The sequence below is a fragment of the Triticum urartu genome, chromosome 4 (genome assembly GCF_003073215.2).
Source record: "Triticum urartu cultivar G1812 chromosome 4, Tu2.1, whole genome shotgun sequence".
Classification (NCBI taxonomy): Eukaryota; Viridiplantae; Streptophyta; class Magnoliopsida; order Poales; family Poaceae; genus Triticum; species Triticum urartu.
The window spans coordinates 254,282,820-254,306,760 of NC_053025.1; positions in this window are offsets into that span (position 1 = coordinate 254,282,820).

Below are 23,941 nucleotides of genomic sequence, written 5' to 3' on the forward strand. Positions count from 1 at the left end.
CCTTCAAACCCAAAGTGATTGAGCATCACTGAAGAGATTGATCCTGCGTGGATCCGACGCTTGTTACCTTTGAAGACTGTGCATCTTCCATACGGTTAGGCGTCGTGGTCTAGAGCATCCAAGAGGAAATTGTGGATCGCCGAGTGACCAAGTCTGTGAAGGTTTGGAAGTCACCTAAAGACTTACCATGAGTGATTGGGCGAGGTCTATGTGACCTTAGCTCAAGGGGAATACGGTGAGGACTAAGTGTCCTGAGCTGCGTGTTCAGGACTGGGTGTCCGGGACTGTGTGCCCTCAGGTTTAAATACCTAGCCGCCCTAACCAGACGTACAACTGTCACAACAGTTGGAACTGGTCACCAAGCTACCTGGTTACAGTTCCTCAACCCTTCCATTTCCTCATTTATGTGTTGAGTGCTTGTTCATATCTGTTTGAAGACTTTGAATGGAGACTTTCTCTATTTCCTCAGTTCAATTTCTTCAGTCTGTTTGTCTTATCCTATGTTATCCTGTGTTTACGCTTTCTGTACTCTGTACTTGTTTTCATTTCATCATGAAGACCATGCTCATGCACTGTTATGTTTACTTCTGAGTACTTATTCCAGTGCAAGTAGTTCTTCACTCAGGAATTTCCTCACCCGCAAATTCCTCAGTGAAGAATTCATAAAAATCGCCTATTCACTCCCTCTAGTCGATATATGTCACAGCCCTAGAATTTGATTGCAAATAGTTGCACAAGCATCTTGCATCATGTTTAAATTCATGAAAGTTGAATTGGGGAAAGTGGAAAGCCTCAGAAATCATTTCAAAAAAATGATCAACATTAAAAATTGCTTGAAATAAACCCAAGAAAATGTTCCTGTTAAGCTATAAAAATATTGGCAAGAGGTAAAATTCAAACCAATATTTTTGGAGTCACAGAAATATTTATTTTGGGCATTTGAGTTAATCCAATAATTATTTGCATTGGATTTATATAGGTGATATATTAACTATATGTCCAATAATTCTGATAATTGTTGAGGGGCTTTGGAATAATCCATTTAGTCCCTGCAAAAATTGTCAGAAGCAGAAAAATTAGTTTGGTTCAAAAACCAAATTAAAACAAATGTCAGAAATAGAAAACAGAAACTATAATGAAGGAAAGAGAGAAAGTTTTTTACCTGGGCTTCTTACCTGGCCCAGCAGCCGGCCCAACTCCTGTTCAGGCCCACCCCACCAGGGGTAGCCTTGTCTTCCTCCTCTCGCCGGTAGGCAGAGGGGAAGCAGTGCACGGCGCCCGCGCGCACTGGCACGCAGCTGCCTGCCTGGCTCCCCCTCGACGCTCATAGACGATGCCATGGAGACGCCCAAACCACCCCTCTCTCCTCTCCCACACTCGCAGCTCTCTCTCCCCTCCCCTATATCGCTCTCTTCCCCACCACCGAGCGTGCCCGTCACCGCCGCTCACCATTGCCGCGCCTTGAGCCACCGCCTGGCCTCCCCGACGTATCCCTTGTCGCCGCCACGTTGTCCTGAAGCTCCGCGCCTACTCACGCAAGCTGGGGAACCCCACAACATCGCCGACATCGTCGTGTTCATCGTTGGGCGCTGGAGATCGTTGTCGCCGATTCGTCGTCCTCAGTGCATCCCCGAGCTCTCTAGTGACTCCTTCGGATCTGCTGTGAGCCACTGCGTCGATCCCCCCTCTCCCCTAGCTCGTTTCCTTCCTCTAACGCCAATGCCCATCGGAGCCAAGAGCTCTTCGCCGCCGTTCATGTCGTTGACGTGGCCACTATCACCTAGGGCCGCGACCAAGCACACCATCGTGCTCAGTGCAATGCCAGGACCCCAAAACTGTCACCTATTGCTTCTGTCGTGCACTGAAGCACCAAAACCGCCAACTTCCGAGCTTCGGCCGCCGCCTTTGAGCTCTCCGCGGTCGTCTTCGGCCACCCCAGCTCCCGCCGTCTGCTCCATCAGCTGCGCGCGAGTAGCAGCTCTTCGTAGAGCCTCCGCATGCCCAAAACCATCGCATGTGGGCGATTTCCGAAGCCCTCCGCCGTCTCTGGCCTCGCCGGCGACGAGCCGTGGGTCAACTCCGGTGGGGTTGACCCCGGTTTGACTAGGGTTTGACCCCCCTGAGTCTATGACATGTGGGCCTAGGCCTGCTGACACTTTTAGTTAAGTTAGTCTAACCACTAACTAGCTCTGTTAACCATTGGGACACTGACCATTGGGCCCTACTGGTCAGGTTTGACCCGGACCGCTTCGTTGACCGCTGACGTCAGCGTGGTGTCATGCTGATGCAATAAATCGTTTACTAGATTTTGTTTAATTCTAAATAACCAGAAAATCCAGAAAATGATTTAAACTTCCAAAAATCATAGAAATTCAACCGTAGCTCAGAATGAAATAATTTATATATGAAAAATGATCAGAAAAATATGAAGAATCTGTTTATGCCATGATCATGCATGTTTGAACAAGTTAACATCACTGAATAGGACAAATGATGATTAGGGAAATTTATGAAATAACATTTGGAGTTGGAATTTGATCTTGTTTGAGTTCCACTTCAATTAACTTGGCTAGATATTTCATTAGGTGAATTCAGTACCTTAACATGACATGTCATTCATGTGAATGTGCATTGCATTGATTGTGTTCCTTCTTTGCTAGTCGGTGGTTGTTCCCCCTCAGTAGACGTATGTTCCGATGATGAGATCGATGACACAGATGAAGAACTATACTATCTTCAGAAGTGCCAGGCAAGCAAAAACCCCTTGTTCATTCCAATACAATCCCACTCTCTCGCTCCTGCTCTCTTTTACTGCGTTAGGACAACAAGGATTCAACTGTTACATGTTGCGATAGTTGAACCCCTTTCCTCTGCATGACCTGTCATTGCCACAGTAAATAGATGAAACCCACTAGCATGAGTAGGAATTGTTTGAGCCCTGATGTGCCTACTCATTCATGCTTGTTTGTCATGCCTGCTACTGCTTAGATTTGAGTCAGGTCTGATTCATCGGGAATGAATTGGAACGTGGTGAACATGTCCTACCGTTGAGAGCTAAGTGTGCGAACACAATTTGGTAAAGGTAGCGGTGAGAGGCCATGTAGGAGTACATGGTGGGTTGTCTCATTGCAGCCGTCCTCAGGAACTGAGTTCTGTGTTTGTGATCCATGAACAGTTACTACCACACATTGGGTTCCGGTAACTCGGCCCCTCTTGGCTTATTAATCAACTCAATCTCTGTCCAGGAGTTGAACTAGTTTCTGGTGTTTGTAGGTAGTGTTAGTAGTCTACCAAGTGGCACCCGGTACAGGTGGGCTTGGGACAGACTAGGCACAGTGGCACGGTGTACTAAGTGGCACCCGGATGGTGGGCTTGGGAACCCTGCACACATCGTTTGGGGTCGTGAGTGACACCCCGGCCGGATCTCCTTGCGGATGGAACCTGAATAGGCGATAAACCTGGACGAGAGACTTGGGTGGTTAGTCAGGTCATGGCCGACTCCCTCGCCAGGCTTCCACTTGAAGGTTGCCGAGGTACACGGCGTGTACATGGTGGTAAGTGGCGAGAGCGTGTGTGAAGAAGTACGCCCCTGCAGGGTTATCATTATCTATTCGAATAGCCGGATTCCTTGAATATGGAAACTTGGACCCCTTGGATAGTTCATAGACAAGTGAAAGTGGATACTCTAAAATGTGCAAGATAAGCGTGAGTGCTATGGATGGCGTTCTCGTAGGGAGACGGGAGCAGATCCATAGTGGTGTATTGATATGGTGAATATGTGGACTCGTGTGCGCCACCTCAAAGAGTTATTTGCAGTGCTAGTTTAGGTTAGCCACTGAGCCAAAGCTGGCTTGCTGCAGTTAAACTCCACCACCCCCTTTGTTGCTACCAATGCATATGTAGTTAGTTCTGATGTAAGTCTTGCTGGGTACATTTGTACTCACATTTGCTTAATTTATGTTTTGCAGAGAGACTCCAGTCTCGCTAGTAGTTCCACGTGGACTTCGACGTTTAGCTCGTTACCTCAGCTACGATCTTGTACCCTTGGGAGGGTCTTGTAGATAGTCAGGCTTCTCAGCCTTCTTCATTTGTAGTTGTCTGTACTCAGACAAGTTAAGCTTCCGCATGTGCTTGTTGCTTGTATGCTCTGTATGTTGGGTCATGAGACCCATGTTTGTAATATCTCGCTCCTCGGAGCCTAATGAATAAATACTTTGAGTCGTAGAGTTTTGTTGTGATGCCATGTTGTATTTACACATATCGAGCATATTGTGTGTATGATTGAAATGTTTGGTATGTGTGGGATCCGACAACCTAGTTGTTTATCCTTGGTAGCCTCTCTTATGGGGAAATGTAGTCTTGTGCGTCCATGAGCCATAGTAGTCCGCTACAGCCCGGTTCACCGGAGTCCTGCTAGCCCAGCACTACTGCTCCGGAACACTTGACTGGCCGGCATGTGATTCACTTCATTCCTGTGTCTGTCCCTTCGGGGAAATGTCACGCGGTGACATCCGGAGTCCTGCCTAGCCTGCTACAGCCCGGTTCACCGGAGTCCTGTTAGCCCAGTGCTTCAGCCCGGATTCGCACGCTGCTGGCCGACATGCTCGATGTTGATTCATGTATGCCTGTCCCCGTAAGTTAGTGCCACCTTGGGTTCACGACTAGTCATGTCGGCCCGGGTTCTCTGTCATATGGATGCTAGCGACACTATCATATACGTGAGCCAAAAGGCGCAAACGGTCCCGGGCCATGGTAAGGCGACACCTGTGCGAACACCGTGCGTGAGGCCGCAAAGTGAACTAGGTGTTACCGGCTAGATCGATGTGACTTGGAATCGGGGTCCTGACAATATAACGCACTTTCACAATCATCAATCACATCATGGATATTCAAAGAATTCATAGTAGCAATATTGCAATCATGCCCATCATCCAATGTTTTTATGCCATAAATTTTGTTGAATTCTTTTTCTAGCAATTGAGCACAATTGTTGGAATCCTTATTCTCAATATAGACATTATAAAGATAAAGAACAACCTGAGGTAACCCAATCTCCATTTTTGTAGTTTTCTATTATAAAACCAAACTAGTGCTAAAACAAGAAACTAAAAGATTCAATTGCAAGATCTCAAGATATACCTTCATGCACTCACCTCCCCGGCAACGACACTAGAAAAGATCTTGATGTCTACTACACAACTTGTTCTTGTAGACTTGTGGTGGGCCTCCAAGTCTAGAGTTTTGTAGGACAGTAGCAAATTTCCCTCAAGTTGATGACCTAAGGTTTATCAATCCATGTGATGTGTAGGATGAAGATGGTCTCTCTCAAACGACCCTGCAACCAAAAAATAAAAAGTCTCTTGTGTCCCCAACACATCCAATACAATGGAAAATTGTGTAGGTGCACTAGTTTGGCGAAGAGATGGTGATACAAGTGTAATGTGGATAGTAGATGTTGGTTTTTGTAATCTGAAATTATAAAAACAGCATGGTAACCAATAGTAAACGGGCACAAAGACGGTATTGCAATTCTTAGAGACAAGGCCTAGGGTACGTACTTTTACTAGTGTGATCTCCCAACAATGTTGACATAGTTGAATTATAGGCAAATCCCTCAAGTGCGGTGTAGAGTTCACTCCAAAATTACTTGTTGTATAGAAATTGTTATCGGGCACGAAAGCACCACAAAGCTATTCCTTATAATAACACCTTAAGATGCACATCAACCAAAGCCATAATGTCACCTAGATATTCCAATGTCACCGCAAATATCCGTGGGTTTGGTCATACGATAAGGATCACACAACTTCAGATTCATCTATTTGATTCTCAAGGAGTGCCCCAAAATATCTATTGGAGAGTCAAGATGAGAACGTGTGCCAACCCCTATGCATAGGCCCTAAAGTCATGGAACCCGCAAGTTGATAACAATAATATACATCAAGTAACTCAATTAGATATCCCAATGTCACTACAGATATACTCATGCAAAACACATATTAAGTGCTCTCAAATCCTTAAAGACGCAATCCGATAAGAAAACTTCAAAGGGAAGACTCAGTTCATCAAGAAGATAGAAGGGGGGAAACTCCATATGATTCATCTATGTAAACAAAGCCCGCGTTACATCAAGATTGTTCCATCTTAAGAACACGAGAAAGAGAGAGAGAGATACAACACATAGATACTGGTACATACCCTCAACCCCGAGGGAGGACTACTCCCTCCTCGTCATGGTGGCCGCTGGCATGATGAAGATGGCCACCTGTGATGATTCCCTCCTCCAGCAGAGTGCCGGAGAAGGGCTCTAGATTGGATCTCGTGGTTCTGGAACTGGCGGCGGTTGGAACAAAATTTCGTCGACTCCCCTAGGGTTTTTGGAATATTTGGGCATTTATAGAGTGAATAGGTAGTGCGGGAGGCTACTGTCGGTGTCAAAACCGGCGGATCTCGGGTAGTAGGTCCTGAACTGTGCGTCTAGGCCGGATGGTAACAGGAGGCAGGGAACACGATATTTTACCCAGGTTCGGGCCCTCTTGATGGAGGTAAAACCCTACGTCCTGCTTGGTTAATATTGATGATATGGGTAGTACAAGAGTAGATCTACCACGAGATCAAGGAGGCTAAACCCTAGAAGCTAGCCTATGGTATGATTGTATTTATATGTCAATCGACTAGCCTGGCCTCGGTTTATATAATGCACCAGAGGCCTAGGATAACAAGAGTCCTAGCCGAATACGCCGGTGGGGAGGAGTCCTTGTCTTGATCACCAAGTCTTGTAGAATCTTCCATGTATGCGGCAGCTGTCCGAACTGGCCCGTGAGTATACGGCCATGGGGGTTCTCGGCCCAATCTAACAGATCGGGAGATGACGTGGTGAGTACCCCCTAGTCTAGGATACCGTCAGTAGCCCCCTGAACCGGTCTTCAAGTTAGATACGCTCCTCGATTCTTCCGAACTATTCTTCATCTTCGGTTGTCAGTCTTGGAAACTGGTTCAACAAATCTTCCCATCTTCGATCTTGAGGATCGCCGAAATGCATTTGACGAGTTTACATGTCGGGTATCCGAGGAGCCCCTTTAAGTTTCCGGCCTTTATCAATGCCTTGTTATTTTTATGCCACACCTCGGGTTTGAAGTTGTTCCCGGGAGGCAGTGTCCTCTTGCGTCCGAGCTCTAACACCAGATAGCATTCGACGTATCTATTGCAGCCGAGCACTAATGCCGGACTGCTTCCGAGCTCCAACGCCGAGATATATCCGAGCTCCAACGCCGGACTGTGTCCAAGCTCCAACGCCGGACTATATCCAAGATGTCATAGATTATCTTGGTCCAAAAAAGTTGAAGGAGTTTAGCCGAGCTTAATGCTGGATTGCCCTCTATGGAGCCAGCCACTAGGGCCTGAGCTTTATGCCGGACTGCTTCCGAGGTGGTGCACCACCCCGAATGTGGGCCGATTTTTGTGAATATTTTTTATTGGTGCAATTTATTCTCTACCAAGATATATAGCTAGTAGCCCTCAAGGTGTGTATCGGTCTAAAACCTGAGATGCACCTGAAGGATGACGTAAGATCGTTGATCCCAGCAGCCACTGAGACTCGGGTTGATTTGCAAAATCGGCCTGAGGATCAAGTCCAAGCTCGGCAGAATACTTTGGGACACTAAAAGCGGCGTGCTCAGTCTTCGAGACTCAAGTTGGGTGCGGCCGACCAACCTAAGGATCAAAATCTCCTCGGAAACTATATTGCACATAAAATTTTCTGCATTGGACAAGCAATGCAGTAGCCCCCAAGACACTGGTCGGGTGGTAACACCAGATCAGGGGATCAATGTGCCCCTTTAATATTTGTAAATAATAAGCCCGAAGCCCAGTAGCCCCCGAGCCTTAATGCGGGCACGGGTGGCCGAATTAAGGATCAATATCCATAGTAAAATCACAAATTATGTGTAATGACTCTATGTATCCAAGTACATTACGTCATTAATGCTCGGATCCGCATTGTACAAAACCTTGTTGACCGACCATCGGCTTCCACCTCTTCGGCCAGTAGCCGAGGAGTGTTTGTCCTACTTTATAAAGCCTTTATGAGGGCAAAGATTTACAACAAACAAGGCAATCTGGCCATACGGTTTTATAAACAAAGGTACGCAGAGAGTTATATTACTGTTTAACAAAAGAAATGTCTTCCAAAGAAAATAGTCCCGCTATCGGTTCCTTTCTTTGGGTTGTCATGCTAAGCATGATCATTAAACCTCAGCTCTAATGTAAGAGCAAAATATTGAGGATTTAGTTTTGGGAGGCCAGTTAATAGCCCCGGTAGTGTTTGGCGACAGTCGGGGTCAAGCCATAAACACTTCGGCCAATGTTATGAACGGCCCATCATTTAACATAGTCATCGGATCGCTGACCAGTTTACGCTTATTGTGAAAGTCAGTTTTCGGCTTTCTCCACTGAGGTGCTTAACCGTGTGAGCTGGAAGCACAATCGCAGTGGTTCTCCCTTTGCACGCCTAGCCGAACAAAACGGAACGTAGGAAGCAAGTGCAGGAGCCAGGCAACCCAACTATTGACCGAAGACACAATTCGAAACCGATGCATATATAGCAATATCTGAGAATGTTTTTGCCGAATCCCTAAAGGTGTCCGGCGTTGCACTGCGAGACTAATGCTGGAAAAGCACAAATAGTTTAAAAGTGCCAAAAAGCTTGGAAAACCAAGAAACGTCGGTAAAAACATGACGTCCGAACAATATCAAGTGTTCGGTGCCAATCCGAAAGTTGGTCTTAGAAAAAAGAAGTGCTTCTGTCATGCTTTAACATGATACATCCTATCTCAAGACTTCGAGCGGGTCAGCCTACGGCTTCAACCTCCTATCCCGAGGGCGTACTACTTCTCATCAGGCCAGTTTAGCAAACTAAACTCTAGCGGTTTTGAGAGAGAAACTAGGCTCCCCGGCTAGTGACCGCACACTCGTGTCGAAAAAAGGAGTGATAAATAATAATAATAATAATAATAATAATAATAATAATAATAATAATAATAAAACTTTGCAACGACTAAGAAGAAGAACACTTATTATAAAACGGCTCAAATAAACTTAAGAGCCCCCAAGTGACTTGGGTAGAAGAATGATTGCATGTACCAAAGCACTTATATCATATCTATGTTCAACCGAACTTTAAACGCGTCTTAACCGACCGTCAGCTTCTCCCTCTTCGGTCAAGGACCGAAAAGTGTGATGTACTCCATCGGTCAAGAATATCGACGGTGTTTCCAATAACCAGGCAATCAGGCCATAAGGCTGTAACAGACAAAGCACGCTCAGGGAACTTATGCTATATTACCGTGAAGTGTAAGAAGCATCTTCGAAGAAAATAGTACCCCCACCGATACCTTTCTTCGGTGCTCATTGTTATTATGAGACTTGTGCAATAGATTTTTTGTACTCATGAGTTCCGTTGTGTGCCGACCATCATTGAAAACTATAAGAGCGCTAGCTTTCGGCTTCACCCAGTCTGAGGTCCGGCTTGGGCGACCCGATCGTGACAATCGCAGAGGTGCTCCCTTTACTCCCTAGCCGAACAATCGGGAACGTAGGGGTAAACACAGGAGCGAGGCAACCCAGCTTGCAAATCGCTTAAGTTAATGTGGTGCATATTGTGGCGTAATACACGAACAAGGAACGAAGCCGTACAAGTATAATCATATGCAAGTGGAAAAGCTTCATGAAGGAAGCCCCCAAATGAATTGGGTATTTGAATTTATGCGTCACAAGCAAAGTTTGGACAGGGAAATTTTTTACAAGCAACTTTTTTCCAAAAAAGTATAATGCTTGGTCGAACCGAACACAAGTTAAAAATTAAAACTTTGAGCATGAAAGTGACTTAGCTGGTTAATGTGTTCGGCATTGATGACGCGGTCTGAGCTTGATGCGGGACAAGGTTCCATCCCCCAAGCCGGTCCCGAGGTGGCGGAGCGGAGAGCTCGACACGCCGAAGTGGTGACATAGCACGGTCAGTGCAGACCGGCAGAGTGACGACGAAGTCCCCGGATCGTTTTCTTGTGCACAAAAAATAGTGCAAACCGGAGATAATAGTAATAATAATAATTAAAAAAATCATTGCATAATAAATAATTTATGCAAAGTGAGTATTAAAAGAAATATGGCCTGGCGCCAAAGTCAATGTCGACCCAGGGCGTCGGCATGATGCGGTAAAGGCGTGACAAAGCCTGGATTCATAGGTCGGTCCGAGTTCCGGATGCGGCGTTCGCCGGACTATGTACGGAAACTGACCGAACCACCACGCGACAGTCGTTAATGCGGCCATCATTTGATAGACCTGCGTACAGATGATGGACAAAACAGAGTAATAATTCCTTGGGAAAATAAACCCAAACAAGCAAAAAATACTAGGATTAATAGCACCTAGTTTATTTGTTGTAGCAATCCGAAGAAAGGTGATTCCCAAAATTGGGACTCAATCCGCACACCCATTGCCTGATGGGCGATAAAGCGATGGTATGGCGATGCTGGCAAAGGTTGGCTCGCCGAGGCAAAGCCCTCGGTCCAGCTAACTTGACGGAGCTGGTCGGCTAGTGACGCCGAAGTCTCCGGAGTAGGTTGATGAAGAGATGGTGAAGCCCCCGGTCCAGCCGAGATGTCGAAGCCTCGGTGTCAGCCGATGAGTCGAAGTAGGTCGGCGTGATGGACACCAGCTTGAAGAAGCAATAGTGCGGCCCTGCCGATGCAGGTCGTGACGTGGTTGATGCCGGCTTGATGAAGTGACCGTGCGGCGATGCCGGTATGCCCGCTCCGTGTAATCCGTGGGGCGGCGATGTTGGTGATGATTTATCCTTCGCGATGCCGGACTGTTGTTCGGCTTGCCGAGATGATGATCCGAAGAAGTTGAGCTCGGCTAAAGTGACGATGTGTCTAGCGCAGGTCGGCAGTCGTGGAGTAATATTGCCGGACTGGTTTGACACCAGCATGATGTTGAAGATCATGTTCAAAAGATCTTAAAGTTAGTAGGATGTGTTCGGGAACAAAACACAATACCCCATATAAAACTTCCTTCAAAAGGGATGTCCGAAATCCCGTTCATAAAAAAGATGAACTCGGGTCGGAATCATTTTCGCGCAGAAAAGAGATCCGAAAAGTGATGCACTAATCGGATGGTTCCCGGAGTTTAGACGGTCGGATCGAGCTGAAATTTTGAGAGGTGTTATATATAGGAATTCCGCAGCCGATCAACGGTTGGATCTTCCAAAGGACGTCCGAGCTAGAAGCTGGACAACACGCCCTAAACTCATCCAAATTCCCGTCCAGATTTGACAGGGCTCCGGTATATCGTGGATTGCCAGAGATTCCTCCGTCGGAACTCGACGAAATTTTCCAGGATTGTTATAGACTCTATTCCGCACAATTCCACCAAAGCAATACTCGAGGAGGTGGTGGCGGCAGATACGAGTTCGCTGTCCAAAAAAACAGCGCGGTCGCTTGAGGGCAATGTTGACGTTGAGCCCCCGAGCTCCATAGATGATTCCGCCGTGATCTTGATAGAGATCGGAGTTGATGTTTCATGAAGGCCCTCGTCCGAACATGGTGATCCGAACACGGGGCGCAATTCTTGGTCGAACCAAGGTGACCAACCGAACTGGTGACGAAGACGCCGAAGTCGTAGTTGATCTGCAAGCGAGCCATCGATCCTTTTATCGACCACACAGCGGAACTCTCAATGAAAGCACCAATGTCGGTGTCAAAACCGGCGGATCTCGGGTAGTAGGTCCCGAACTATGCGTCTAGGCTGGATGGTAACAGGAGGCAGGGAACACGATATTTTACCCAGGTTCGGGCCCTCTTGATGGAGGTAAAACCCTACGTCCTGCTTGGTTAATATTGATGATATGGGTAGTACAAGAGTAGATCTACCACAAGATCAAGGAGGCTAAACCCTAGAAGCTAGCCTATGGTATGATTGTATGTATATGTCTATCGACTAGCCTGGCCTCGGTTTATATAATGCACCAGAGGCCTAGGATAACAAGAGTCCTAGCCGAATACGCCGGTGGGGAGGAGTCCTTGTCTTGATTACCAAGTCTTGTAGAATCTTCCATGTATGCGGCAGCTGTCCGAACTGGCCTGTGAGTATACGGCCATGGGGATTCTCGGCCCAATCTAACAGATCGGGAGATGACGTGGTGAGTACCCCCTAGTCCAGGATACCGTCAGCTACCGAGGTGGGCACAACCCACCTGGGTGCGCCTGGGCCCCCAGGCGCGCCCTGGTGGGTTGTGACCCCCTCGAGGCACCCCCTAGATACTTCTCGGGCCCACTGGATATCTTCTGGTCCAAAAAATGTTCAAAAAGTTTCGCTGCATTTGGACTCCATTTCATATTGATTTTCTGCAATGTAAAAAACAAGCAAAAACAGCAACTGGCACTGGGCATTATGTCAATAGGTTAGTCCCAAAAAATGATGTAAGGTTGCTATAAAATGATTATAAAACATCCAAGAATGATAATGTAACAGCATGGAACAATCAAAATTATAGATACGATGGAGACGTATCAACCTCCCACGCTTCTTCGCGGAGGAGTTGTAGGCCGGAGGGCCCAATGGCCTGTGGCTGCAAGCCGACGGTTGTTGCAGCAAGGCCTCGTGAGTGGAGGTCGAGGTCACCCGCACAGGCGATGTGTTCCTGAACTACGGGTGGCAGACATTCGCTCGCGCCCGCGGCCTACAGGGTAGGCGTACCCTCCACTTCAAGTATGATGGAGCAGTGACGCTCTTCGTCAAGATCTTCGGATAAGATGGCCGGTTATTGGGGTGCTACCCAAAAGGTGACGGCAGCGACAGCGACCACCTTTCCGACGACGACGAGCATCGCGGCGGTGGCTCCCTCCGAGGTGAACTTGCCCTTGGCTAAGGTCGTGATACCTTCGGCTGTGGCGGCGCCTCCCACGGGGAGAGTACGAGCGACGACAACTACGATGAGCCGCCATGCCGCTGTGCTCGGACCAAGGAGGAGGGTGAGGCACCACACCGTCGGGCCCCTGTCAAGGAGGACGACTCTGACTGATCACGGGTAGTGCCAGAGCAGGGCCTCGGGAACAGCGGCCCTCCGAAGGCCGCTCCTTTTGTTTGTTTTCTGCTTCCTACATCCAAAACCATGAAGGGCCCCATGGGGTGTGTAATGAACTATGGAGCTTGCGCCTTTTATCACCGTTTCTTGCTCGTATTCTAGCATCTACATGGTCACAAATTGAAAGATTCATGTCTGACGTGATTAGGATAACTTAGCTCGGTTTGCTCGCAGCCCTTGACGGGTCCCTGCGTCGCGGGGGCATGCTCCTCCGGAGCCTTGACCTATGGAACAACCCTGAGCTCCCGAGGGGGAGCTCATGAGGTACCAGAACCTCCGGAGGCACCCCCGCTAGGTGTTGAACCTCTCATGGATATAGGCAGCGCTTGGCATGAGGTTCCTTGCTAGCGAGTCAAGCCACGACTGATTTTTCTCTAGTCGCCCCTTCGTGGCGCCCATCCTGCGCCAGAGCCCCCGAGCAAGGGTCGATCATCGCTGGTGCGCCGGGTCATGGACCTGGGGCCGAGGACCACACTTGCCTGTTGGCTCGCTCAGGAGCATCGCATGAGGATCCGGACGCCAAAGCATTAGCAAGGTGTGTGTATGGGCGGACTCACAGCTGTTGTGGCAACGTTGTCGGGTTTTCCACGAGTGCAACACTGTGCCCAGCCCCCTCTCCCAACGCACGAGGGAGGGAACAATGGGCCACTGTTACTTCCTCCGAAAACAAGGTTGAAGAGGGAAGACAACGCAAAAAATCTTGGCCCCCCATTCGAATAAAGACGCGGAAACTTCAAACATCATTCCAAGAAATAGCAAATCTTTTATTACAAAAGAAAGAAAAGAATAGCCGTGTCCGGCACCTAGGCTGGCCTTCCCACCAGCATGGAGCATGGGGCCTCCACTTGGAGTGGGCATAGTCATTGTATGACCATGTCGTCAGCCAGCGCGGAGCATGGGGCTTCCACTTGGGCGTGGGTGGGAGCCCTCGTGAGGCCCAGGGGCAGCGCTCAGGAGACTTCGGGGCATGTATAGCCCCACCCATTATTACATGAAAGTGTCATGGGTAGAACTTGCGGAAATGTTGGATGTTCCAGGCATTCTAGACGGGGACCCCGTCCTGTGTCTCCAGGTGTACGACGCTCGGCCTGGAGACGCAGGCGATCCTGAACGGTCCCTCCCACATGGGCGAGAGAGGCCCTCCCTGGAGAGCACCCGACTCAGGACGAGGTCTCCAATCTCAAGAGTCCGAGAGCGGATGTTGTGGCAATGGTAGCGCCGCAGCGCCTGCTGGCACCTCGCTGCGCAGAGCGACACTCGGCGGCGTGCGTCCTCCCCGAGCACGAGGTCTGTCCCCTGCGTGGCATCATAACGCGCCTTGTCAAATGCCATGACTCGCGGGGAGCAATGCTTGACCTCGTTCGGGAGGACCGCCTCAACCCCGTAGACGAGGAAGAACGGTGTAACAACCACAATGCGGCTATATCTCCCACGTGTCGGGGCACGACTTAGAGGCATAGCCGCATGGTAGGTTTGTCGCAAGAGGGGTAATCTTCACAGAATCCCATGTAATGAATAAGAATGGGATAAAGAGTTGGCTTACAACCGCCACTTCACACAAATACAAGTTAAACATACATCATCCAGAATATAATCAAGGTCCGACAATGAAACCAAAATAAAAGGAAGACAACCCCAAATGCTAGATCCCCGATCGTCCCAACTGGGCACCACTACTGATCAACAGGGAACAAAACAACGATTGAAGATCTTCATCGAGCTCCCACTTGAGCTGGGTGCGTCACCTGCAATGGTATCATCGGCACCTGCAAATGTTTGGAAGTATCTGTGAGCCACGAGGACTCAGCAATCTCACACCCATGAGATCAAGACTATTTAAGCTTATAGGTAGGATAGGGTAATGAGGTGGAGCTACAGCAAGCACTAAGCATATATGGTGCCTAACATACGCAAATAAGAGGGAGAAGAGAAACAACGCAATGGTCGAGAAGCTAGAAGTGATCAAGAAGTGATCCTGAAGCTACTTACATTCAATCATAACACAAAAACTGTGTTCACTTCCCGGGCTCCGCCGAGAAGAGACCATCACGGCTACACACGCGGTTGATTCATTTTAATTAAGTTAAGTGTCAAGTTCTCTATAATCGGATATTAACAAATTCCCATCTGCCCATAACCGCGGGCGCGACTCTCAAAAGTTTAAACCATGCAGGGGTGTCCCAACTTAGCCCATCACAAGCTCTCATGGTTAATGAAGGATATTCCTTCTCCTAAGAAGACCCGATCAGTCTCGGAATCCCGGTTACAAGACATTTTGACAATGGTAAAACAAGACCAGCAAAGCCGCCCGATGTGCCGACAATCCCGATAGGAGCTGCACATATCTCGTTCTCAGGGCAACACCGGATGAGACATCCTACGGGTAAAACCAAACCTCAAGTTTCCTCGAGGTGGCCCCGCAGTCTACTCGGTTCGGACCAACACTTAGAGAAGCACTGGCATGGGGGGTTAAAATAAAGATGACCCTCGGGTTGGCCGACCCAAGGGAAGGGTAATAGGTTGTTAGGAAAATGTAAAACCAAAGTTGGGCCTTGCTGGAGGAGTTTTATTCAAAGCGAACTGTCAAGGGGTTCCCATAACACCCAACCGCGTAAGGAACGCAAAATCAAGGAACATAACACCGGTATGACGGAAACTAGGGCGGCAAGAGTGGAACAAAACACCAGGCATAAGGCCGAGCCTTCCACCCTTTACCAAGTATATAGATGCATTAATTAAATAAGATATATTGTGATATCCCAACATATCCATGTTCCAACATGGAACAAACTTTAACTTCACCTGCAACTAGCAACGCTATAAGTGGGGCTGAGCAAAAGCGGTAACATAGCCAAACAACAGTTTTCTAAGATGGTGGGTTTGAGGCTTGACATGGCAATATGGGAGGCATGATATAACAAGTGGTAGGTAGCGCGACATAGCGATAGAGCAAACAACTAGCAAGCAAAGATAGAAGTGATTTCGAGGGTATGGTCATCTTGCTTGAGATCCCGCAAGGAAGAAGAACGAGTCCATGAAGAAGACAAACAGACAAAGTCGAATGAATCCTCACAAACGCAACGTTATCGGAACTAACCCGAAGAAGCAACACCGGAAAGAAGCAAACAACATAGTAAACAACCATCACATAAACATGGCATGATGCACAACCAAGTATGATGCATGTCCAGTTAAATATGCATGGCATGGCAAAGTGCACAAACAAAAACTACAAGTTAAGTGGAGCTCAATATGCAACGAGATGCATATTGATGAAACACCACGTGACTTATTTAGTTCACTCTCGTTTATGTACCCAACAATATTAAATGTTGTTAAACATGGCAAGAGGTGAAGCATATGAAAACTACCTATCTAGGCAAGTTTAAATGAGGCCGGAAAACAAGCAACAAGTCCGGAGAAATCCTCATGAGCATATATTAGATTTGGTACTGTTCTATCCCAAAGCATATTTTAGAGTTGTTAAACATGCAAGATGAGTGCACCATGTTAAACTAGGCATTTTTCTACCCCATTTACATATAAAGTTTGTTAAGTTTGGAGCTACGGTTATTTAGTTATGAAATAAAGCATTTTAACATGGCATTAGGTCAATTATAAGCAAACATCATTTTAAAGATTTTAAACATGATTGAGAATGGCATATTATGAAACTACACAAAATTCTAAGCAACTTTCATATATAGAGTTTTTACATGTGATGCTTAGTTTGTGAATTAAGATATGCATGAAGTTTAGGGACCAAACTGTAAAATGGTAATTCTCTGGATAAAAGCTAAAACCGCAGCAGCAGAGAAAAAATAGAAACGGGCTGAATCTGCAATCGGGCCAACAGTGCACACAGGGCTAGGGGATTTGGTGGTGCTCACCATGGGCTTCGGCCCAGTCAAAGCAGTGGTAGGACAGGCTGGATCTGTAGGGGAAGCAGCGGGGCCGGCGTGTAGTGCGGGCGGCTGGGCCTTGGCGCCGGGGTCAACAGTAGCGACAGGCCGGCTCTCACAGTCACGGTCAACGCGGCTGGAGCGCTGCACTCTGCTCCTCTCGAACAGCAACGCAGGGGAAGAAGAGGATGCAACGGGGGACTCGGCGTAATGCGGGGCTCCAGCGGCGCAGTCAACGGGCAGGAGAGGCCGGAACAGGACTAAAATGGCGGGATCCGATGGAGGGGGCCGGATCTGGGGCACGGAGGCGAGGATCCATGGAGGCAGAGCTCCATTCAGCGACCATGGCGAGGCCCTTGTGTGAAGGAAGGACAAAATTCAGAGATGAGACAGGGGAAGGGAAGAAGAGAGACGTCGGGGCAGGGTGTTCCTACCGGCGGTGGCGTCGCTGAAGGCTGGGGAGGACGACCTTCGATGGCACCATCCATTGTTGGAGCTTGAGGATGGCCTTGGAGTTCCTGAAGAAAAGAAACGGGAGAGATGAGGGTGGCGGAGAAGGAAGGGAAGGAATTTCGCCGGAGAGGAGCGGATCACCGGAGGCGCTGCTGCTTCTGGCGGCGACGGTTCCCGGCACGGCCGGACATGCAGCAGGGCGGCGGGGTCGAGCAAGGCGTGGTTGGACCGGGGTCGCAAGGAGACGAGGACGAGCGGGACTTGTGCTCGAAGCGAACAGAGGGACCTGCTGACGGTGGTCTCCGGCGACGCAGCTGGTCGCGAGGATGAGCGCGGGGTTCGGGCGCGCGAGGCTGTGGTCGAGGAGCTCGGGAGGCTTGGCGGCTTGGCGTCCATGGCGGCTTCTGTTCGTCCTGAAGAGAAAGGGATCGTGATGTGAGGGAGAGAGACGAGCGAGGGTAAGGGAGGAAGGGCGGTGCGGGGCTCATCTACTGGTGGTGCTCGACGGTGGAGGGAGCTCCGGTGCTGCGGATGAAGGAGCTTGGCCAGCTGGGCCTCGGGCGTGAGCGTTCCCACTCGGGAGGGCTCCTGTGGTCATAGGCGAAGACGGCTGCGAGGACGAAGGACGACGCGGTGGCGGCTCAGGGCTCCGGTGGCACTCGTTCTGGTTGGAGGAGGAGCTCGGGTCAGCTGGGGTCTCAGGCGCGAGGACGAGGCGCACAGGGGCTCCTCTCCCTGGCGCGTGATGGTGGAAGGGCGAGCGCTGGTTGGCCCGGTGCTAAAGAAGAGGTGGATCGGTGGTTGCTGCAGGAGGAGATGAGGAGGGGATCTGGGAGGATCCCAAGGGAGAGAGTGGTGGCGGCGGGTGAGGGATTGGATGGATGGAAGGATGGGACAGGATCCCTAGTTTCTAGGGTTGCCCATTATATATATTGCAATGAGATTAGAGTAGGGCTATCCGGTCCCTTCGATCAAAATCGGACGGTCGGGAAAAATTAGGTTAGGGAGAGTCCAACGGGAAATCGATGATGATTTAGGGATGTTAGGGGATGATCTGAATCCAACGGTGACGAGTACCCAGGTCGGGTCCGGGACAGCTTTTAGACGCGCGCGCGAGGAGGGCCGCGGGCTGACGAGAGAGGTTCGGTTGGGCCTGGCGATGAGTGGTAGTGGGCTGTGCAGAAAGCCTTGGGCTGAGAGAAGAGAAGAGAGAGACCCGGCGACTGTTTCCAGAGACCGAAAACGTCCGACGTTTGACCGGCTATATTGCCACTATAGTTATCCGTTGGGGCGTCAAACGAACTCCGAATGCGATGAAACTTGGCAGGAGACCTACTAACAACATAACAACACCGCACGCCAACTTTCATCCCATTCCGAGAACATTTTCCGGCCACTTATAAAATACTATTTCGGACATGCCGCGGGCGCGTGCGAGTGTCGTTGGGCTCAGAACGGACAACGGAGAGAATGGGGAGACCCGGACGAATGCAAGTTTTGAAAACATGATGATGCAATGCGGATGATGACATGGCAAGATGCGACACGCAAGCAAATGACAAGGCAACAACAACGAATAACTGGAAGACACCTGGCGCGTCCGTCTCGGGGTGTCACAAACGGGGTCTTGCCAGTGGGCTTAGTCGCGGTGCTGCAGATGGACCACAACACGGACTGGAGCTCACGGAGCCAACCCCTTCCACAGGCTTCAAGCTTTCTCTTGAAGCTCCTTCTCTTGAGGCCCCTCAGGACCTCCGCATTGTCGCGCTCGGCCTGGCCGTTGCTCCGTGGGTGTGCCATAGAAGCGTAGCATATCTGCGTTCCAAGGTTAGCACAATATGTCCTGAAAAGGTTGCTTGTGAACTGGGAGCCTTTGTCAGTAATGATATAGTTGGGGACCCCAAAATGGCTCATGAGGCCCTTGATGAACTTGACGGATGAGCCGGCGGGGATGGTGCACACGGGCTCCACCTTTGCCCACTTGGTGAACCTGTCGATGGCGACATAGAGGTAGCGGTATCCGCTAGCTGCCCGAGGAAATGGGCCTAGGATATCCAGTCCCAGACCGTGAAGGGCCATGAGACTGGGATGGTCTAGAGTCCTTGCGCGGGATGGTCTGGAGTCCTTGCGCATGCTGGTGAATCTTCTTGGCGTGGAACTGGTAGGCCTCGCAGGATCTCACCAGCTCGGTGGCGTATTTTAGCGCCGTTGGCCAGTAGAACCCGCTGCGGAACACCTTGCCCATGAGGTTGCGCAACGAGGAGTGGTGTCTGCAATCTCTGTCGTGGATGTCAGCCAACAGCTCGCTGTGATGCCCCAAGACCGATGCTCGAGAAGACTTCCTTATGTTCCGGGTTTCGCCGTGTGTTTCATTTGTGCCTACCCTTTAATTTTTGCATTGCATCATGTCATCATGCCATCATCTCATAAATCTTTTGCAACTCAACTAAATAAATGGCATGGATCTTTGATCCATTTAAACCGAGGGAATTCACATGGTGATTCTCTTTACAACATATCCTCTCGATATTTAGAGAGCTATAGTAAATATTCCAATTATTTGGAATTACTGCAAACACACTTGCAAAATATCCCAATGCCTTTGTTATCTTAATTCTTGGTCTCCAACATGGCCATATATTTCTTTCATCATATTTTGGAGCTCCACCAAAAAACCGAACATTTTGGACCTTCCAAACCTCCACTTCCTATTCACCCATTCGAATTTAATTCAAATGTGTTTGAACCTAAACCTTGCATCCATGCCCACTCCTATTTTCTTGGATTAGACTCATTTTTATGAGTTTGAGAATATATTCTTTCTCCTACCATCTCCTTTTCTCTCTTTTCTTTCTTTCTTGTTTTCTTCTCTGTAATGGAAAGGAGAGAAGAGAGAGGGAGGAGAGAGTCCAGCCCATCTAGGGTCTTCAACCAGCAGCAACACTGGGCCGGCCTCCCTGGCCCAAGCTTTTCCCGCAGCCCCACTTTAAACCCTAGTCCCACTCCCCCGGCCCAGCCGGTGCCTGTCTAACCTAGGCCCAGCCGCTCCCTCTCCATCTCCCTCGTTCCCTTCCCCCGTCTCCCTCCTCATGCCGCCAGGAGCGTCCGTGCCCGATGCCACCCGCTCGATCCCCCATCCCTCTCCTTAATCTCGATCCCCCATGCTCCTCCTTCCCCTCACTCGGCCCCGCTCCCTTGCAAACCCTGCATCACGCCTCTCCTGCCTTGGATCTCAGGCGCAAGCTCCTGCATCAAGCAGGGGAGTGAGTAGGTTGAAGCCCCAGCAGCCATCGCCGCCGGCCTGCTACCTCCACCGCCCGGACCCGTGCTTCTGCCCGCCGCCATCTCCTTCCTGGAGCCCCTCGTCGTCTTCCGCGCCAAGTTCCAACGCCAGTGCAGCCGCTCGCGGTGCCCTGCCTCTCATCTTCGTCGTCGTCCAGAGCCATGGAGAGGAGGACAACTCAGGCGCCGACCCCGCCTCCTCTGCTCGCCTGTTGCTCGGTCCTCCTCCGGCAAGAACCCAGCCGCCGTGCCCTGCTGCAGCGCCACCGTCCTCGACCTCCCCGTCTTCCTGGCCTCCTCGCGTCCCTTGGTTGTCTCTCTCTGCAGCGAACAGCTGCAGCTCAGCGCCTCGGCACCCCTGCATCCCCCTCGCCCCCGGCAGCAGCAGCAGCTGCTGCACCCTTTCGACGCGCCCGGCCCTACTTCTCCTCTGTGCGCCATGGCCTTGACCCCCCTGCTCCACCTCGATGACTTGCCAAGCACCAGTGACCGAAGACCCAAGTGCTCTTCAGATCGTAAAGGCCGGGAAGTCCAACTAGTTCCAATGCCCCAAGGACGACTACGCGGTGTTGCGCCAAGTACCTAAACCGTGTCTCCGGAATCGCCAAGACCATCCTGAATATTGCCAAGTACCACTTCCGTTCCGGAATGCAGCAAGTACCACTACGGCCGGAGACCTCAACGCCCGATGCCTAAAACGATCACCGAACCGGAAATAACGCCAAGTACTAGGTCAACGAGGACCACCAAGTTCGTCTTCCGCCGTCTCCGAAATCGCCAAGTACCACGACGATACGAGAACAACTACCATCGACGTGCATTTTGCTAAGTACCGCTACCGTCGACCCTCGAAGACTCAGTGGACGTCAAGTTCTCGCCGTGCCTCTGAACATCTACGGAAACTTGTGACAGTAAGAATGTGAACGACTACCATCGCCGAGTACCACTACTTCCCACGACGATCATGAATGACTACACCGCTTGACCCGAACCGTTCCGATAACGCATGCTTCGAAGGTATAATCCCGAGACGACCACCCATTGTCGAATGCTTGTGTGATGTATGAGATGCCCGTGTGTTGCTCCGTGTCCGTAGTGTCTCTCGCTTTCATGCCATCGACTCATGGGACCCCGGTATCTGGGAGCGCCCCACCATCTTTTGCACGCAACCGCACACTTCTCCTTTGCATCGGTATCTCAATCGAGTTACCGGAACCGGAACGTTGCCATGGCATCGTTTTCATTATCGTTGCCGTGACACCCCTTTCCTTTCCACCACGGTGATAAATGCTTCATAATGCTCTTATCAATATTTTCATAAAACTTGCATAAAACTTGCACATGTCATTTGCATCATGATAATAACATTTAAATGTTTAAAATTGTTGTTGCACCAAATTGATAAATGCATATGAGGTTTTACCAGAATTGTTGCTTGTTGTTCCGGCCTCATTTAAACTTGCCTAAATGTTTAGTTTACTTATGCTCCACCTCTTGCCATGCTTATCAACATTTAATATTGTTGGGTACCTAAACGAGATCGAACTAAATAAGTCACGTGGTGTTTCGTCAATATGCAACTCGTTGCATATTGGGCTCCACTTAACTTGTAGTTTTGTTTCTGCACTTTTCCATGCCATGCATATTTAAACCGGACATGCATCATGCTTGATTGTGCATCATGACATGTCTATCTGATGGTTGTTTACTATGTTGTTTGCTTCTTTCCTGGTTGTTTCCCTCATTAGCTTCGGTTCCGTTCCGGAGTTGTGAGGATCCGTTCGACTTCGCCTGTTTGTCTTCTTCATGTACTCGTTCTTCTCCCTTGCGGGATCTCAGGCAAGATGACCATACCCTCGAAATCACTTCTATCTTTGCTTGCTAGATGCTTGCTCTTTTGCTATGCCTATGCTGCGATACCTACCACTTGCTATATCATGCCTCCCATGTTGCTAAGCCAAGCCTCTAACCCACCTTGTCCTAGCAAACCGTTGTTTGGCTATGTTACCGCTTTGCTCAGCCCCTCTTATAGCGTTGTTAGTTGCGGGTGAAGATTGGAGTTTGTTCCTTGTTGAAACATGGATATTTTGTTGGGATATCACAATATCTCTTATGTTTATTAATGCACCTATATACTTGGTAAAGGGTGGAAGGCTCGGCCTTATGCCTAGTTTTTTGTTCCACTCTTGCCGCCCTAGTTTCCGTCATACCGGTGTTATGTTCCTTGATTTTGCGTTCCTTACACGGTTGGGTTATAATGGGAACCCCTTGACAGTTCGCATTGAATAAAACTCCTCCAGCAAGGCCCAACATTGGTTTTACCATTTGCCACCTAGCCTTTTCTTTCCCTTGGGTCGGCCGGCTCAAGGTTCATCTTTATTTAAACCCCCAGCCCGGTGATCCTCTGAGTGTTGGTCCAAACTAGAGTCCTTTGTAGCCCCCCTCGGGGAAACTCGAGGTTTGATTTTAGCTGTACGGAGCGCTCATCCGGTGTGCCCTGAGAACAAGATATGTGCAGCTCCTATCGGGATTTGTCGGCACATCTGGGTGGCTTTGCTGGTCTTGTTTTACCATTGTCAAAATGTCTTGTAACCGGGATTCCGAGTCTGATCGGATTGTCTTGAGAGAAGGAATATCCTTCATTGACCGTGAGAGCTTGTGATGGGCTAAGTTGGGACACCCCTGCAGGGATTTGAACTTTCGAAAGCCGTGCCCGTGGTTATGGGAAGATGGGAATTTGTTAATGTCCGGTTGTAGAAAACCTGAAACTTAACTTAATTAAAATGCATCAACCGCGTGTGTAGCCGTGATGGTCTCTTTCTGGCGGAGTCCGGGAAGTGAACACGGTGTTGGAGTTATGCTTGAACGTAAGTAGTCTAGGATCACTTCTTGATCATAGTTTCTCGACCGTGCTTTGCCTCCTCTTCTCGCTCTCATTTGCGTATGTTAGCCACCATATATGCTAGTGTTTGCTGCAGCTCCACCTAATACCTTTTACCTACCCAAAAGCTTAAATAGTCTTGATCGCGAGGGTGTGAGATTGCTGAGTCCCCGTGACTCACAGATACTTCCAAAACCAGCTTGCAGGTGCCGATGATACCGTGCAGGTGACGCAACCGAGCTCAAGGAGGAGCTCGATGAAGTTTGTGTTTGTTATGTTGT